Source organism: Protomyctophum parallelum (assembly GCF_964188405.1).
Source record: "Protomyctophum parallelum genome assembly, chromosome: 3".
Lineage (NCBI taxonomy): Eukaryota > Metazoa > Chordata > Actinopteri > Myctophiformes > Myctophidae > Protomyctophum > Protomyctophum parallelum.
Genome location: NC_139698.1, coordinates 3,399,531 through 3,405,880, shown reverse-complemented (window position 1 = coordinate 3,405,880; position 6,350 = coordinate 3,399,531).

Genomic DNA, 6,350 nt, shown 5'->3' with positions numbered 1-6,350 from the left:
AGGTCTATGAAAAGAAGCCCACTAGACTAGGGGCTATATTTGCGACGCTTGTAGATCTGCTAATACAATTTTTAATAAACAATAAAAAGTGTTCCCAGGGGGGAAGGGGAAAAATGTGACAAATGTGGAATCTTTTTGACATTTTTTTAACAACACAAATCTGGTACCTGGCACAAAATATGTTAGGCTTGTTGTAGGGTTCTTAATAATAATAATAATAATAATAATAATTATTATTATTATTATTATTATATGTTGTAGGGTCCTTAGAAAAATACACTATTATTATTATTATATGTTGTAGGTTCCTTGGAAAAATACACTATTATTATTATTAATAATAATAATATTATTATATGTTGTAGGGTCCTTGGAAAAATACACTATTATTATTATTATTAATAATAATAATATATGTTGTAGGGTCCTTGGACAATGGAATCACAGGTTTATTTGGATTGTGAAACAAGCCCAAATAAGCGACTACACTTTAGAAACAAGCAACTTTATAGAAAAAAGAATCCCAAGGTCACTTATAATAAGCAGACATGGCAACACTAATACATACAGAACTGTAGGCGGTGTTTGTGCGCCTGCGCCGTCTCTACACTGGGGAATCCAATTCGCTGTGCTTTGCGTATATCAGGTGCAGAGCGGATATGAAAATGACAGTAAATTGTGTACGTGTAAATGACCGGATGCGGTGGGCGTCCTTTATACCGGTTGTGCTGAATAGGAACCTGCAGAGTGACTCGTCTTTAGAGTCGCGCAAATGTATTATAATATAAATAGAAACCAGCTAAGCACATATAGCTTGTTGCTTAGCAGAAATGGAATTTAAATAAATAAAAAGTCCCAAAGATATCAGGCTTTTTGTAGATGTGTTCTGTTGTTTTTGGGAAAAGGGAGTCAGCTTAAATAAACACAATACTGGCCTACACAACTGCTTATGTTTTTATTCACTTAAATTGATGTGCACTTTGAAAGATGTCGAATGTGAGTATTATGTTTTAGTTCAATATACATGTGTTTTTATTTGTCCTTGCAAAATATAACATTACATACATTACATTGTCTGCCTACACGAAAATTAAACCAAATATTCATTCTAATACTCTTACTTTAGCCTAGTATCATTATATTAGCTGCATATCCTTCCACCCCTGATTCCATCTTCATGCAGTAATTATATATTATATTAGCTGCATATCCTTCACCCCTGATTCCATCTGCATGCAGTAATTATATTATTATATTTAGCTGCAAATCCTTCCACCCCTGATTCCATCTGCATGCAGTAATTATATATTATATTAGCTGCATATCCTTCACCCCTGATTCCATCTGCATGCAGTAATGATATTATTATATTAGCTGCATATCCTTCACCCCTGATTCCATCTTCATGCAGTAATTATATTATCATATTAGCTGCATATCCTTCACCCCTGATTCCATCTGCATGCAGTAATTATATTATTATATTAGCTGCATATCCTTCACCCCTGATTCCATCTTCATGCAGTAATTATATATTATATTTAGCTGCAAATCCTTCCACCCCTGATTCCATCTTCATGCAGTAATTATATATTATATTAGCTGCATATCCTTCACCCCTGATTCCATCTTCATGCAGTAATTATATCATTATATTTAGCTGCATATCCTTCACCCCTGATTCCATCTTCATGCAGTAATTATATATTATATTAGCTGCATATCCTTCACCCCTGATTCCATCTGCATGCAGTAATTATATATTATATTAGCTGCATATCCTTCACCCCTGATTCCATCTGCATGCAGTAATTATATATTATATTAGCTGCATATCCTTCACCCCTGATTCCATCTTCATGCAGTAATTATATTATTATATTTAGCTGCATATCCTTCACCCCTGATTCCATCTGCATGCAGTAATTATATTATTATATTTAGCTGCATATCCTTCACCCCTGATTCCATCTGCATGCAGTAATTATATTATATTTAGCTGCATATCCTTCACCCCTGATTCCATCTGCATGCAGTAATTATATCATTATATTAGCTGCATATCCTTCACCCCTGATTCCATCTGCATGCAGTAATTATATTATATTTAGCTGCATATCCTTCACCCCTGATTCCATCTGCATGCAGTAATTATATCATTATATTAGCTGCATATCCTTCACCCCTGATTCCATCTGCATGCAGTAATTATATTATATTTAGCTGCATATCCTTCACCCCTGATTCCATCTGCATGCAGTAATTATATTATATTTAGCTGCATATCCTTCACCCCTGATTACATCTGCATGCAGTAATTCAGCCATAACTCATAAGCCATGTGGTGTTCAACCTTTTTCATAACAAGGTCCATTATTTATTCAGCATTTGAGCCACACTTATTGCACAATTATACTTATTACACTATTAGTACCCTATTACACTTCACAAGTAGGCTAACACTTATTACACTACACTATTGCCCTTATTACACTATTACACTTATTGTAATCAGGTTGAGGGTCGTCTTTGGATGAGGTGAGGGAACATATATGAGGGAACTTGAGTACGCTCCCATATTTAGCCTCTCAGACCCGATCTATGTTTAACAATACTTTAACTCTTGAGTGTAAAATGGACCTGTATGATCTATAAGGGTCCATTTGATTACTCAACTCTCCACATCATTTAGTTTAGGGACCACGTGGAACCCCCTCCAGCCTAGGACAACCGCTTGAGAACCACTGTTATCAGTGGCGTGCACAGATAGACACTAGGGGGTGCTAGAGAACCCCCTGCCCTTTTTGGCAATATATATATATATATATTTTTTTTTTCTTAATTTGTAGTGTGTGGAGTGTGGACCATGCGGTGACATTGATCAAATCTTGATAAAAAACGCTTCTACTATATTATTTAGTCCCCCACACAATCTAGCTATGTTTCTATGTCAGTGGTTCTTCGATAAAATAAATAAATAGCAGACCTACAAGCTCGTAGCGCGCCACTCGGTGGCGCGCTACGAGCTTGTAGATCTGCTATTTTTCAATAGCTAAAGCACCAAAATGGGTTCCCGCCCCAAAATGTGCTGCACAAGGTGCCCTTTTTTTCACTTGAGCACCTGCCCCTCTAAATGTCTGTGCACGCCACTGACTGTTATAGGCAATAACAGAAACATCTGGAGGTAAAGTATCTGCTGTCTTTACACCGGCAAAGAATCTATCTTCTTGCTTGAATAGCAAATTTCACTCCATTGACTATAAGTATTTACAATTTACTCCATTAACTAAGTATTCAATAAGTAGGCCTATTGTACAACTTACCAAATACAAAAAAAATGCACAGAACATGACAAAGTAAATAGCACTTAATTGGAACCCAGGTAATATTATGTACACTTTACAGTGTCCAATAATAAAAGTGAATAGCCTATCATCCACATTATGTAGTGTACATATATACACAAATGCACATTAAAATATGGAGTCTGTAGTAGACCAGCTGGTTCTCAAAGTGGGGACCCTGGGGGTTCTCGGTCCTTGGGGATAAATGGATAATAATCTTATCCATTTATATGTTGGTCCGTTTTCTGTTTTTGTCACTTTGAAAAGTAATACAAACTTAAGCAGATATACTGTACAAGCTCACAGCATGAGCTTGTATATCAGCAATCTTTTGAAAATATTTAATAACGAATTTGAAAATTTTGGATAATTTCGAAAAATGTAATTCAAATCTTTTCTTCTGGAGGTCCCTGGCACAAACCATTTTATATGGGGGTCGCTGTAAAATATATATATACATTTGGGGGTCCTTGGCTTGAGAAGCACAGCTGTAGACAACTAGTAGACATCCAGCCATCTTCAACCGCTTATCCGTAGTCGGGTCGCGGGGGTAACAGCTCCACCAGAGTGCTCCAGACTTCCCTCTCCAGAGCCACATTAGTGACTTCATCCTGGGGGATCCCGAGGCTTCCCCGGCAGACATTGGAGATATAAACCCTCCAACTCATCCCTGGTCTGCCCCGGGGTCTCCTCCCAGTGGGGCGTGGTCCTTGGTCTTCCCCGGGGTCTCCTCCCAGTGGGACGTGGTCCTCGGTCTGCCCCGGGGGTCTCCTCCCAGTGGGACGTGGTCCTTGGTCTGCCCCGGGGTCTCCTCCCAGTGGGACGTGGTCCTTGGTCTTCCCCGGGGGTCTCCTCCCAGTGGGACGTGGTCTTTGGTCTGCCCCGGGGTCTCCTCCCAGTGGGACGTGGTCCTTGGTCTGCCCCGGGGTCTCCTCCCAGTGGGACGTGGTCCTTGGTCTGCCCCGGGGGTCTCCTCCCAGTGGGACGTGGTCTTTGGTCTGCCCCGGGGTCTCCTCCCAGTGGGACGTGGTCCTTGGTCTGCCCCGGGGTCTCCTCTCAGTGGGACGTGCATCGACGAGGACCTCCCTATAGGGAGACGCTCGAGAGGCATCCTAACCAGATGCACGAACGAAGCACCTGGCTACTTTCCAAGCGAAGAAGCTGTAGACATATACTGTAGGCACTGTAAATGTACAAGTAACGAGACGCTGTCGCATAATCAAATGGCAGCTTTTTAATGAGTCAAACATCTGGACAATCCTTTTCCGTGCTAAACCAATGGACAGAGGTATAGGACACATCTGGATGGTAAGACACCGACCAGGGAAGGACACGTCTTTCTTTTATTTTATTTTCATATATAAACAGTAAAATATATATTCCAATATATAATAGGGCTAATAATTCTAGCCAAAATGCCCAATAACATCCTCCTAAGGAGCTCCGCAAATGAACACGATGACATATTTATTGCAGAGAAGGGAAACGTTGCACGCAAAAACTGTCTTTAGCAATTCTGGAAGAAATTAAGACAACACAAATGACACAAATGAGTTTCATTTACATGATCGATACGTTTTGAAATGTGGGCAGCCTGTCCCAAAGAGTGATTTATTTAAGACAAAGATTCTCAAATCCTTTTCATTTCAAAGACCCCCATGCAGTTTAATTAAGCAATATTACACGAGAGGGTGTTAAGGGGTTAACGTGATTATTGCCACGACAGCGATGCGGTCAGGAACGAGACGAAGTCGAGTTCCGCAAGCATCACTGAAGAGCGACCACAAATGTCCCAAGAAACTAGCTAGCCTAGCCACCGAGTTTGCTAGCGCTCTGGGAGAACAGAGCAGCTGAATTCTTTGTTTTGATTGGGTGGTGAATGGTGCTGGTTTAACCCACGGCTAGAAGGCTGTTTCAACCAATCAGATTGCTTCCTCGAAACGACCTGTGGTAGAATATCCATCAGGCCACGGACGCCATGCGACGCAAAATCTACAGCAAAGAAAACGAGTTAATTTAACCCCGAGTGTGTGCACTGCAAATTAGGGATGCACCGATCCGATACTCGTATAGGAGATCGGCGCCGATCCAGGCTAAAATTCTAGATCGGGTATCGGATCGGTGGCCGATACATTATCCGATCCGATCCGATAATTATGTGTAATTACAGTATGAAAACAACTCTACCTCCTCTGTGACACAGCAGTGTAGTATTACTGTGGAATGCAGCCAGGCTAGCCTGCGCACACATTAACCTGGTCTAATTGTTGCAGTTATTTAATAAATAATTCAGTGCATTTATATCTGTGTTTGTTACATTTTGTTTTACAAAGTTGGGAAAGTAATGTTTAAGTCAAGCCTTGATGTTGCCTTACACAAAATAATGATTCCAGACTCCACACAGTGAGGCATACAGCTTAATAGGTTATTACGTTTCTTTGTGGGGGGTATCGGATCGGTACTCTGTATCGGCAGATACTGGACCCCCATGTATCCAAATCGGTATCGAATGCCAAAAAGCCGGATCGGTGCATCCCTACTGCAAATGGAACCAAATGGGAGGGAGACACAGGCCTATTCATACTCCAGTTTTAGGTGAGAAGGTGACCACCATCTTCTATAGACGACCGTATGAGGTCAAAACGTTGGTTTCCTCTCTTTAAATACATATCTTTGCATCGTGGCTATGAGTGTGTGGACTTTTTCTTTATCTTCTATATGTTTTATATCACCTTTATCACCTTCTCCTGTTTGTTGACCTGAAAACACACAACAACATACACTGACAAGTCTATGAAGCCATGTATGAAAAAGTTTAACCCATTTTCGGTACGACTGAGTTTTCTGAAAAACCTATGTTTCTACTTTCTATGTCAGTGGTGCTTAAACTTTTCCAGGTCAAGGACCCCCAGAATGATCTGTATTTGGCCGCCGACCCCCATCTGAAAATGTTGTTCCAGGGACCCCCCCCCCAAAAGCAAAGATTTTAGTTAAAAACGTTTGCTC